This window comes from Bison bison, unplaced genomic scaffold (assembly GCF_000754665.1).
Source record: "Bison bison bison isolate TAMUID 2011002044 unplaced genomic scaffold, Bison_UMD1.0 scf7180017864518, whole genome shotgun sequence".
NCBI classification, from domain to species: Eukaryota; Metazoa; Chordata; class Mammalia; order Artiodactyla; family Bovidae; genus Bison; species Bison bison.
This window is the reverse complement of record NW_011495071.1, coordinates 16,658,886-16,671,864: the sequence shown is the minus strand read 5'-3', so window position 1 is coordinate 16,671,864 and position 12,979 is coordinate 16,658,886.

Below are 12,979 nucleotides of genomic sequence, written 5' to 3'. Positions count from 1 at the left end.
GGGGCTAGGTGGAGGTGGTGGGGTGGGAGGGCAGAGTAATGCAGATCTTGGTGGCCCTCCTTCATGTCTGCCCTCCAGGAACTTCTAATATGTTGTTTCTCAACTTTGGGTGCTCACTGGACTCTCACAAAATGCCGATTCACAAGTTCCATCCTCTTCTCCACATTTTGATTAAATTGGTCTGGTTTGTGTCCTGGACATCAGGTTTAGGAAGTGTCCCAGGTGAGGAGGCTGTGAAAGGAAATGGAAAGATGTTATCATTTCATAGTGGAAACCTGGAAAGACCCTTCAGAGCAAGGTTCTCAGGTGCAGCAACAGGCCAAGAGGGAAAGGTCACCTACCTGCATTAGTGACAAAGAAAGGGCTTTGTATTCTCTTTCATGTCTCAAGTTCCCAGGTCGGTTGATTTTTAAATTCACACTCTTCTTTCATTTCCTAGTCATATGGTCTTGTGAAAATCTTAGTTTCCTTACCTATCAAATGGGTATTATCATGTAATCCACTCATTTCCTATTATTGCCATGAAGATCAGGGTTCATGAAGATGCTGTACAAGCAGTATAGAGGGAAGAAAAGGAACAGCAGAGATGTTTCTCCACTCTGTGGCTTCTCATGCCATCTCATTGGCACTTAAAGGGCAAAGTCTCCTCAGATCTACAGACCCCATGTCCATGGTGGGGCTCCTGCTCTTCTCCACCTGTTCGCCACACTGGCTTGCTCTCTGGTCTGGGACACTGAGTCCATCGTTCCCTGTGCCGTTTCTGTCTCCTGCACCTGATTGCATGAGCCGTATATTCTGCTGTGTAATCTATCTTTTCTTGTGGTTTTAATTGTCACAAATAACTCAAACGGCTGTAGGCAAAACAGTGAATGGTCAGTAGGGAAGCAAGAAGTATGGAGTTGTGAGTAAAACTGAAGGAGAGTTATAGAACAGATGATAAGAGGGGGGTGTGCGGCCAAAACAATTTTTGCAATGGAGGAGAGATCAAACACATGTATGTCTCTCCGGGAGGAGACAAAAACGGAAATCTAAGATGTGGAGGAAAGTGGGATAACTAAAATAAATTCCCTAAGCCCCTCTTAAGTGTAAAATCCCTTTAAAGAGATAAAGTATTGATTCCTTAGGATTCTGGTTTGCACTTAGTTTCTTTTTTTCCTGACCACTTTGTGCCTCCTGTAGTGCAGTGCAAACATCTCCTTATCCACCCGAGTATCCACCTGAGCTCACTGGCAGAGGGGAGAGGTCTTAATTACGACTGTATCCCAATGTTGAATACAAAAAGTCCCTCTATAATTAATGAATACATTTATCTATTGCCTTTTTTTTCTAAGTGACATGGGTGTCCTGAAGCAGCATGGATCCTCAGTAAATGGGAAAGGAGGAGCTATGAAAAAGAGGTGGCATGAAGTTAGAGGCATGTGTAAATACCAAGAAAAAACTTTAGCAACTTCAGATTTGAAGAGAAGGAGCAGGAGCAAACACAACCTATTTTTTCCCTTCCCTTATAGTCCTTGTCTACATTCTGGTGTATTTTACATGTGTGCGTGCATGCCTGTGAAGTCACTTCAGTTGTGTCCACCTCTGTGTGCCGTTATGGACTATAGCCCGCCAGACTCCTCTGTCCATGGGATTCTCCATGCAAAGTTACTGGAGTAGGTTGCCCCTCCTCTAGGGGATCTTCCCAAGCCAGGGATCAAACTTGAGTCTCTTACATCTCCTGCATTGGCAGGCAGGTTTTTACCACTAGCACCACCCGGGAAGCCCATATTTTACATGCAGTCAATTGTTGTTTAGTCTCTAAGTCAAGTCCGACTCTTTCGTGACCCCATGGACTGTATAGCCCGGCAGGTTCCTCTGAATGGGATTTCCCAGGCAAGAATACCCTAGTGGGTTGCCTTTTCCCACTTGGAAAGGATATTCCCAACCTAGGGAGTTATAATCAAAACATCTACATAATTGGGTATTTTGTTTCATGAAACAATGTTTTGAAAAACTTCTTGCTGTATCCAGGGTTTTCCCTGGTAACTCAGCTAGTAAAGAATCTGCCTGCAATGCAGGAGACCTGGGTTCGATCCCTTGGTTGGGGAGATCCCCTGGAGAAGGGAATGGCTACCCACTCTAGTATTCTTGCCTGGAGAATCCCCATGGACAGAGAAGCCTGGCGGGTGGGCTACAGTGGGGTTGCAAAGAGTCGGACACCCTGAACCACTTTCACTTTGCTGTATCTCACATTCTTCATAATTATTATTGTGAAAGAGGTAGAATATTCCATCCAGTTAATGTATTGTCATATACTTCACTGTTCTCCCTGCTCCTATTGTTGAACATCCTATTGTTCTCCATTTCTGCTGTTTTAGAGAATGCTACAATGAAGTGTCACACACAGGGGTTTACTATTCTTTAAAATTATCCCCTCAATTTAAATTACAATGAATCAAATTACTGGGTCAAATGATGTAAATATTTTTATGATTCTCAGTACATCCTTCTATGTTCCTACTTTATATCCACTGTCAAAGGTATTTATCAATTTCACTATAAACCCTGGCACTAATATTATTGTATTTTCTTTGCCAAGTTAATTGGTATAAAAACATACTTTGATGTTTAATTTGAATTTTATGCCATCTGAACATTTCCCTCATTTGTTTACATTTTGTTCTGTTTATATCATTTGCCATTAACTGGGCATCAAGTATATTTATATACATTAGAATAAACTTTTATATCTTATATGTAATGATTCATTTCTCAAACATTTGAGACAAATACTTTCCCGGCTGTTTTTATTTTCACTAAGTAACTAATCAGTTAGTTTGACTAATCAGTTAATTAGTTAATCAGTTGTGATTAATTGGTTCTTGTACAGAAGTTTTCTATTTATTGATCTTTTCCCTTTTGAATACTTTTAATGATTTGAAGTTCCAGTACTCACTGTAATAAGTGACAAGGAGGCAGCAACAGGAAAGTTTCTCTTATTGCCTCTGTGGCAACCAAATTTGTATTTTTCTATATTTCTTCCAATGGTGTGCTTGAGTTTTCCTTTAGGATGGCTGCTGGTGCTGCTAAGTCACTTCAGTCGTGGACTTCTCCAAATTCTCTCTCATATATGAATGCCTTCTTGGTCAATACTATCTTGATCTTTGCCTGATAGCAACTAGAGGGATCTGGGCAGTTTCACTAGCCTCACTTGTTCTGCAGCCCGTATGGAGGTTAGTTTCTTACTAGCTGCAATGGTGCATGAGACCCCTCCTGGGTCCCTTGGAGTAAGGTTCTAGGAGCCTAAAGACTGACCAAGGTAATTTAGTGCTGTGCTTAGTCATTCAGTCATGTCCAACTCTTTGTGACCCCATTGACTGTAGCCTGCCAGGCTCCTCTGTTCATGGGGATTCTCCAGGCAAGAATACTGGAGTGGGTTGCCATGCCCTCCTCCAAGGGATCTTCCCAACCCAGGGATTGAACCCAGGTCTCCCGCGTTGTGGGTGGATTCTTTACCGTCTGAGCTACCAGGGAAGCCCTTAGTTTGTGTAGGGATGACTAATTTGTTGATTAGAGAGAAGGAACATCATCTGCTGCTATGTTGCTGACATTGCTCCCCTGGTGCTTTTAATTGTCATGTCTCAAAAATACTAGTCGGATATTTCTTATACTACCCCCCAATATAGATTTTCTGCGATTTTGTTATGATTACATAAAGGTTATGGATCTTGAAGAGGAATATCCCAGAATAGAGGTGACTTTTTCTTTTTCTTTTTAAAGTTGAAGTACAGTTGACTTACAGAGTTGTGTTAGTTTCAGGTGTACAGCAAAGTGATTCAGTTATATATATACACGTATTCCTTTTCAGACTCTTTCCCCTTATACATTAGTGCATGATATTGAGTATAGTTCCCTATGCTATACAGTAGTTTCTTGTTATTTATTTTATATATAGTAGTGTGTAGATGTTAATCCCAAACTCTTAATTTATCCCTCCCATTCCCCCCTTTCCCTTTGGTAACCATAAGTTTGCTTTCTATATCTGTGAGTCTATTTCTGTTTTGTAAGTAAATTCGTTTGTATCACTTTTAAGATTCCACATATTAGCAATATCACATGATTATTTGTCTCTGTCTGACTTGCTTCACCTAGTATAATAGTCTCTATGTCCACTCATGTTGCTGCAAATGGCATTATTTCATTCTTTCTTATGGGTGGTTAATATTCCCATATATATTCATATATATATACACACACACAAACACACACATACCACATCTTCTTTCTTCTTTATCCATTCATCTGTTGAGGGACATTTATGTTGCTTCCATGTTTTGGCTGTTGTAAATTGTGCTGCAATAAACACTGGGGTACATATCTTTTCGAATTACAGTTTTGTCTGGATATACACCCAGGAGTGGGATTGCTGGATCATATGGTAACTCTATTTTTAGTTTTTTAAGGAACCTACATACTGTTCTCTATAGTGGCTGCACTAATTAACTTTCTCAGCAATAGTGTAGGAGGGTTCCTTTTTTCCACACCAAGAGGTGCCTTTTTTATTGCATCATAATAGGAGTCCTTGATCAGGGAGTTCTACTTACTACTGGTGATGCTAACTTGATCACAGTTAAAGTGGTATCTTCCAAGTTTCTTCTGTTACAAAGTTACTATTTTCTCTTTTCATAGTCTATCTGATAGATGAGAATCACTAAGAACACCCCACATTTCAGAGACTTGAACATCTCCTTACTGTCTAGCACTACAAGATGTTCCAGATTCATCTTGCATTTTCCCTGCCCCAGTCCCAGAATCACCTATTTCTCCAAGGATCGCTGCTTCATTTTATTGGAAAATGTTACATAGAAATATATGGAGAGTAATCAATAGTGGTGTTTACAAAGTTGTGTGGTAGGTATAGAAAAGTAAATAAGGAAGTCACGGTCCTTCCTTCAGACAGCTTCAGTCTGATGTGATGAGTACTATAGAAGGGAAGTGCATGGAGCTATAGGGCATAGAAAGAAAGTGAAGTTGCTCAGTCATGCCCGACTCTTTGCAACCCCATGGACAGTAGCCTGCACCAAGCTCCTCCATCCACGGGATTTTCAAGGCAAGAGTACTGGAGTGGGTTGCCATTTCCTTCTCCAGGGAATCTTCCCAACCCAGGGATCGAACCCAGGTCTCTCGCATTGTAGACAGAGGCTTTACCTTCTGAGCCACCAGGGAAGTCCTCATGATAGGGCATATCATGAGGGATTTAAACATCTTGGTGGTCACGAAAGCATTCTAGAGGAACTGCCACTAACGCTGAGGCTTGAAGGAAGAAAAGGAACTAGTGAAGAGATGAAACCAATATCTGGGTGCTAGGTGTGCCGCAACCTATGATCAGCTTAAACCTCAACTCATTTAATATCATAGTTTTGTGATTAATTCCCTAATCCCTTTACTATCCTCATCTTTCCCTTGTGTAGGATCCTACTTTCTTTAATATCCTTTCATTCATTTAACATTTTTTGAGAATAGAGGAAGGAAAAGCAATCCAGGCAGAATGAACAGCTTGTGGGAAGGCCAGGATAAGAAAAAGGGTGTGCTATGTGCTCAAGGAACTGAAGGAAGTGCGTTATACCAAGAGAGAAGAGAGGAGGAGAAAGAGACACAAGAAATGAACCTGGAAACTTTGAAATGCACCAGGTCTCATAGATCTTGAAAGGTTAGTTAAGGGTCTTGGCCATTATTTCAAGGACAGTGGAGAGCCATGGAAGCCTTTTAAAGCAATTAGTAATAGACTATGTTATTGGTCTTTAGTAGGAAGGACAGATTGGTTCAAAAGGATTAAGTCATTAGTCTCTGTAAGGCTTAGTTTCCTTCCTGCCTTACAGGATTTGGGTGAAGATTAAACAATGGATCACATACAAGTTCCCAGAATGATGTTTGGCACATGATGGGCAATCAAGAAATGTTGGTGCCTTGTTCATCCACAATCCTGATTCTTTTTTATCCAGTCTCATCTTTCTCATTATTCTTCTGACCATATTTTGGGTAGAAAATTACTTTTAAAATTTCTTGCTGAAATTAAAACTGATTATTGTGCTAGACATGATGAACAAATAAACCTGGGCCTTGCCTTGATGCATAGTTACCATGACCCATAACATGATATGATATGAGCTATACTAATGATGTAAACATAAGCTCAGAGGGCAAGAATGACATCCTTCACCTCTCTGTCAGGCAAAATATATGGCACTGAGGATTTCAACACAGACTTCTTGACCAAATAATGTGCTCTGAGAGTTCAGAGGACAAAGCCAAGAAGCTTGGACTATAAGTTCAATATCTTGGAAATTAATATAGTCTCAGCAAGGGCTGTGACTTTCTTTTTATTTTGTTAGTATTGTTTGAGATTTTTTTTAACTTTTCATGAAAATAATTTCAGTGATTGTTTAATCACATTTCTAAATCGAAACTTTCCTACTATGAATCACACTATAATAACATGAAAACACCAAATCTATACTGAGATGCTTGATCTGATAATATTAAATTCCAAATTATCTATGGTATTTCCATCTGAGTCATAGAAAATATGAGGCTAATTTCATTCTCTGTTGCCAACTTCCCCACTACTTACCAGCACCCTCATCAACTAACCTAACTCCCAGGTGATGTGTGTTTAGATAATCAAAGTTATTTTATTCTTAGCCCTAGCAATACACCAGTGGACTAGTTTGAGAATCACGTAATGTCAGTGAAGTAAATGACCATGGGGTCATAACTGCTCCCTCTATTAACATGGGTAACTCTTCCAGTTTCTATGCTAATATATTTTATTTCTTAGGCAAGTTGAAAAATGAAGTAAGTAATCATGTTGGCTCTGAGAACACTTAGCAGTATTGTGGCAAATTTAAAAGTAGAGGCTACTTTACTCTTGATGGTTCTTCAGATTCATGTGGTGAAACAGAACTTGATCAAAAGCTTACTTTTAAAAGTCTTACTATTTCAGATGAAAGTCACGCCTGCCTGTCCTTAAACGCATTGGAGCCTGAGTCAGTGGCTCCACGAGTGACGGCTGTCATGCACTCGTATAATCACCGAGGGAGGACAAATGTATTTCAAACACCTACACCCGCCCCTCAGGGAAGAAATCGTTTTAAGACAACTCAAAAAGTAATTCTGATACTGTTAGCAAAACTGTATTGTTCTTAGTCATTGCAAGTATTTTTATTATAAAACTCAAGTTAAGATTTAAAAGTACAGAGAATGTGGAAAAGGAAACTGTTCCCAATTCAATTTCATAATCCTATACCCTAAAAGTTGTCATTGTTAGCAACTTCTTCTTAATTTCTCCTTCCAGAAATGTTTCTTTTTATATAACTATATAAATGAAGTATCTATTACATATTTTAACACAAATAGGATCATCCTATACACAGTTGTGCATTTTTCATCTTTCACATTAAATGAGGTCAGTACATTTAGGTATTTATTTTCTTTTTGTGCCTATATAGGATTACACACATAGATGCATCATAATTTATTTTACCTAATTATTTATTTACTGGCTGTTCTGGGTCTTCCCTGTGGTACCCAGGCTTCTCTAGTTGTGGCACATGGGGCTTAGTTGCCCCGTGGCACGTGGGGCTTATTTGCCCCATGGAACGTGGGTTTCTGGTGTCCTGACCAGGGATTGAACCCGTGTCCCCTGCATTGGAAGGTGTGTTCTTAACCACTGGACCACCAGGGAAGTCCTGGTTCTCACTGTTAATTAAACTGTTTAAAGCTTTGGGTCAAGAATTACATGTCAGGCTTACAAGTAAGAAAATATTTAGTTAACCAATCTAAGTGAGCTGTGATTTCCTCCCTGAAAATTATACCTTTCAAGCCAGGGTTAGGGATTACATAAGATCTGCATTTGAATATTAATATATGTATTGTTTTGGGAGAATAATTGAACTAATATAACTAAGCAGAATCTAAAGATCCAATGTGGAGAGAACTAAAGTGTTGCTTCCTCTCCATTCTTCTCTGAACTCAATTTGATGGTTCTGCAATACAAGTAAACACTGATTAGATGCTATATTAGGGATTCTCTGGTGGCTCAGATGGTAAAGAGTTTGCCTGCAATGTGGGAGACCCGAGTTTGATCCCTGGGTTGGGAAGATCCTCTGGAGAAGGAAATGGCAACTCACTCCAGTATTCTTGCCTGAAAAATCCCATGGATGGAGGAGCCTGGGGGAATACAGTCCATGGGGTCGCAAAGAGTCGGCCATGACTGAGAGACTTCATGAAACTGGAGCCTATTATACAGAGTGAAGTAAGTCAGAAAGAAAAACACCAATACAGTATATTAACGCATATATATAGAATTTAGCAAGATTGTAACAATGACCCTATATGCAAGACAGCAAAAGAGACACAGATGTAAAGAACAGACTTTTGGACTCTGTGGGAGAAGGCAAGGGTGGGATGATTTGAGAGAATAGCATTGAGACATGTATATTATCTATGTGAAATAGATCACCAGTCCAGGTTCGATGCACGAGACAGGGTGCTCAGGGCTGGTGCACTGGGATGACCCTGAGGGATGGGATGGGGAGGGAGGTGGGAGGGGGGTTTAGGATGGGGAACACATGTGCAACCAGGACTGATTCATGTGAAAGTATGGCAAAAACCACCACAATATTGTAAAGTAGTTAGCCTCCAATTAAAATAAATAAATTAATTAAAAAATTAGTAAAAGGAAGCATAGACATTTTACTAGTAGGTAAAATAAATCATTGAAAGCTTCCTATAGAAAGCTGAATTTGTCTAGTGAGATATTATGAAGACTGACAATTTAGAGTTTGTTCCCCAAACTGGCTGGGTATCAGAATCACTTGGGGAGCTTAGTAACTATTCAATGCTCAGAACTGACACCTGCAGATTCAGATTCAGTTGGCATAGACTGAGGCCTGGGAATAGTGTCTTTATCAATACTCTGATGATACTGATGTAATGAGCCTTCAGTATTTTTTTGTTTTTTTAAAATATAGGTTTATAGCACTGTTGAGGAGTTTTTCTTTTTTAAAACTTTGATCTTTAGCACTTTGTAAAAGTTTTGATGTCATTCTCCCTTGTCATCAGATTTTGTTCTGGCTTAAAAAAAAATCTGCAGGGTAATATCTGTTCTTTAATAGAAGCCGACATTCTGACATACACTTTTGCTGTTGTCATTTTGGGCTTTTGTAATATCTCTTGAGCTGAATCAGATGAAACTCTGTTTTCTTATCTCACTGGATTTAAAAATGGAATAAGACTCTTAGAGTAGATGCTTATAGGCTATAGATACATTTACATTTCCTTTAAATATTAAAGTTTATTACCCCTGAACCAAACCAGTAGTGTTTGGCTCAACCTTCATTTTTAGTACAGAAATGACTGCATCCTAGAATCAGTTTTCTTTCAGTGTTTGCTACAATTTTGAAGATGGGAAAAATACTCTAGTGACTTACCAAAAGGCTGTTTTTCCCAAAGACTTAACTGTTACTATTTGGGATTTGTTAGGACTTCTCACAAACACATAGATGTCTTTTAGCCCCTTCCTTCTTCAATTTTATAGTGTATTAAGGAGGGTTCCCTATGCTGTTTTGAAGATTTTTTTATTGGGCCTCATTTAATCCTTCAGTAATATTTTGAGTATATACTACACTCTAGGCACTAGAAACATAAAAGTAAATAAGACAGACACCATTTCTGTTTCAATGGTGCTTATAGTCTGATGGGAAAGAAATATAATTATTTAATTTGATATAGTAATTGTACTAGGTAGTGTTTCACAAGAGAAACAGAACTAGCAGGAGATACATATATATTAATATATATGTCTGTGTATATATATATGTGTGTGTATAATGTATGTGTGATACGTGTATATACATATATAGTATGTGTATACACTATATATATGTGTATAAGCTATATAGTCTGTGTATATACATAAATAATATATATAAATAGAGAGAGATAGGGTAGGTTGGAAGATTCATGTCAAGGAATTGCCTTGTACAATTGGGAGGGTTGGCTAGTCAAGTCCAAAATTCCAAGGGCGAGTAGGTAGTCAAGAAAGGAAGGCTGGCATTTGAATCAGTTCTAATGAGGTGGAGGAACCTAGAGCCTGTTATACAGAGTGAAGTAAGTCAGAAAGGGAAAGATAAATATCATATACTAACACATACATATGGTATCTAGATAGATGATACTGATGAAATTATTAGCAGGGAAGCAGTGCAGACACAGACATAGAGAACAGACTTATGGACACAGGGGAGAGGGAGGAAGGTGAGATGTGCAGAGAGAGTAACAAGGAAACTTACATTACCATATGTAAAATAGACAGCCAATGGGAATTTGCTGTGTGTCTCAGGGAACTCAAACAGGGGCTCTGTAATAACCTAGAGGGGTGGGATGGCGAGGCAGATGGGAGGGAGGTTCAAGAAGGAGGGGGAACAGTATACCTATGGCTGATTCATGTTGATGTTTGGCAGAAACAAACAAAATTCTGTAAAGCAATTATCCTTCAATTTAAAAATAAATTAAAAAAAAAAAAGAAAGGAAGGCTGGACATTCTCAAGGTGACACTGTAGTTCACAGGCAGAATTTTATTCCTCGGGATACCCTGGGTTCTGATCTCAAAGCCTTTCAACTACTTGCAACAGGTGTATCATAATTATGGTAGATAATCTCTTTTACATAAAGTCAACTAATTATAGATGTGAACCAAATCTATAAACTGTCTGCACAGCAACACCTCAATTAGGGTTTGATGAATAACAGCGCTATAACCTACCCAAGGTGACACATAAAACTGACTGTCACAATAATGTTTGAAAAATTCTATGGTGGAGAAAGTATAAAATGCCAGAAACTGACATAGCAGGGGCGTCTATCTTAGTCTACCAGGAGTCAGATATTTTCTTAAAACTGATGACAATTAATGTAAGACCTAAGAGATGAGTAGGAATTAACTAGATAAAGAGGTGGAGAGAGAATATTCTAGGATATGGGAAGTATAAGCAAAGGTCCAGAGACCAGAGACAGAGCAACAGAGATATAATTTTCTCTTCTTATCAGATATTTTTTCCTGACTTTCTTTTTTCAGAATACCCACAAGGTGATGGTTGTTTTTGAACAGAATCTGAGATTTGAATTTTTTTGGGGGGGTCATTATTATATTAGCTTATTGTCATGCCTTCAACAGTGAATCAGATGAAACTCTATTTTCATGTTTTAATTAGCACTTTCCATTGCTAGTGAGATGAAGCACCCTTTCATGTGTATTTGACATTCAGGTTTTCTCCTCTATAGATTGCCTGTTTTTAACCTTGGCACATATGGGTAGTTTTCTTTTCCATATTGATACGTATGATTTGGATATTACTAGAAATTCTTTGTCTTCATATGCATTGCACATATATTTCCCAGAGAACATCAGTCCAAAGTGGGAGGCACTTTGTAGACTACAGTTGCAGGTGAGTGCAAGGGGACCGTGTTAAATCAGAGAGTGCTGGGGTGACCTCTACGCTAGACTCAAGTCTCACTTCTAGGACAGAGCTCTCATGCTGAGCATGAACAATAGGGGCACAAGAAAGCAAAGGGGAAAGGAGACAGCCAACCTCACAAAGCACAGTGGGCTTTAAAAAAAAAAACACAAAAAAACTTCAAATAAATGACAGAAGAGGGAGCTCCAGAATCCTGAAGCTAGGAAACCTACACTGACCGTCCTCCCTTCTAGGGAGGAAAACTCAACTCATTAATATATAAGTAACAGGAAAGAAAAGTAGTCAAACCTACTCAAAACTATTATCAGAAAAATAGGAAAATTAGTAGCAGAGTAACATCCTTTTAAGCAATGAAAACAAACCAGAATGACATGTCCACAAATAAAGGAAAACTATATCTACTATTTCAAATAAACAAGATGAATGAAATTAAGAAAATGAGAAAATACATAAAAAACAACTTCAGTTCAGTTCAGTCGCTCAGTCGTGTCCAACTCTTTGCGACCCCATGAATCGCAGCACGCCAGGCCTCCCTGTCCATCACCAACTCTTGGAGTTTACTCAAACTCATGTCCATTGAGTTGGTGATGCCATCCAGCCATCTCATCCTCTGTCATCCCCTTCTCCTCCTGCCCTTGATCCCTGCCAGCATCAGGGTCTTTTCCAATAAGACAACTCTTCGCATGAGGTGGCCGAAGTATTGGAGTTTCAGCTTCAGCATCAGTCCTTCCAATGAACACCCAAGACTGATCTCCTTTAGGATGGACTGATTGGGGCTCCTTGCAGTCCAAGGGACTCTCAAGAGTCTTCTCCAACACCACAGTTCAAAAACAACTTAAATTATAATAAAAAACAAGTCAGACATAATATTATTGGAAAAAAGAAAACAGGAATATTTGATAATGCAGCTTATAAAACAGGAAAGGTAGGAAAAAAAGATATAACACTTTAGAAATGAAGTAAAAGTAATACCTTAGTTAATAAATAGCATTGGTAGTAACATAAAGAGAAACATACAATGAAAGGGAGGAAAATTTTAACTTAAAAACATGAAAGAAATTAAAAAGGATTTAAGAGAAAATGACATTAAATATCTGCAAAGTGTGTGTCTATGTGTGTGTAAATTCTTGAAGAAAGCCAAAGCAACTGAAGAGAACAGAACGAATACTATTAATATAAAACAATCAAACAATCCAACTGAAAAGTGAGCAGAAGACCTAAATAGACATTTCTCAAGAGAAACTAAGATGGCCAATGGGCACACGAAAAGTTGCTCACCATCACTAATTATTAAAGAAATACAAATCAAACCACAAAGAGGTACCACTTCACACTGGTCAGAATGGCCATCATTAAAAAGTCTACAGATCATAAATGCTGAAGAGGATATGAAGAAAAGGGAACCCTCCTCCACTCTTGGTGGGAATGTATGTTTGTATAGCCACTGTGAAAACAGTATGGAG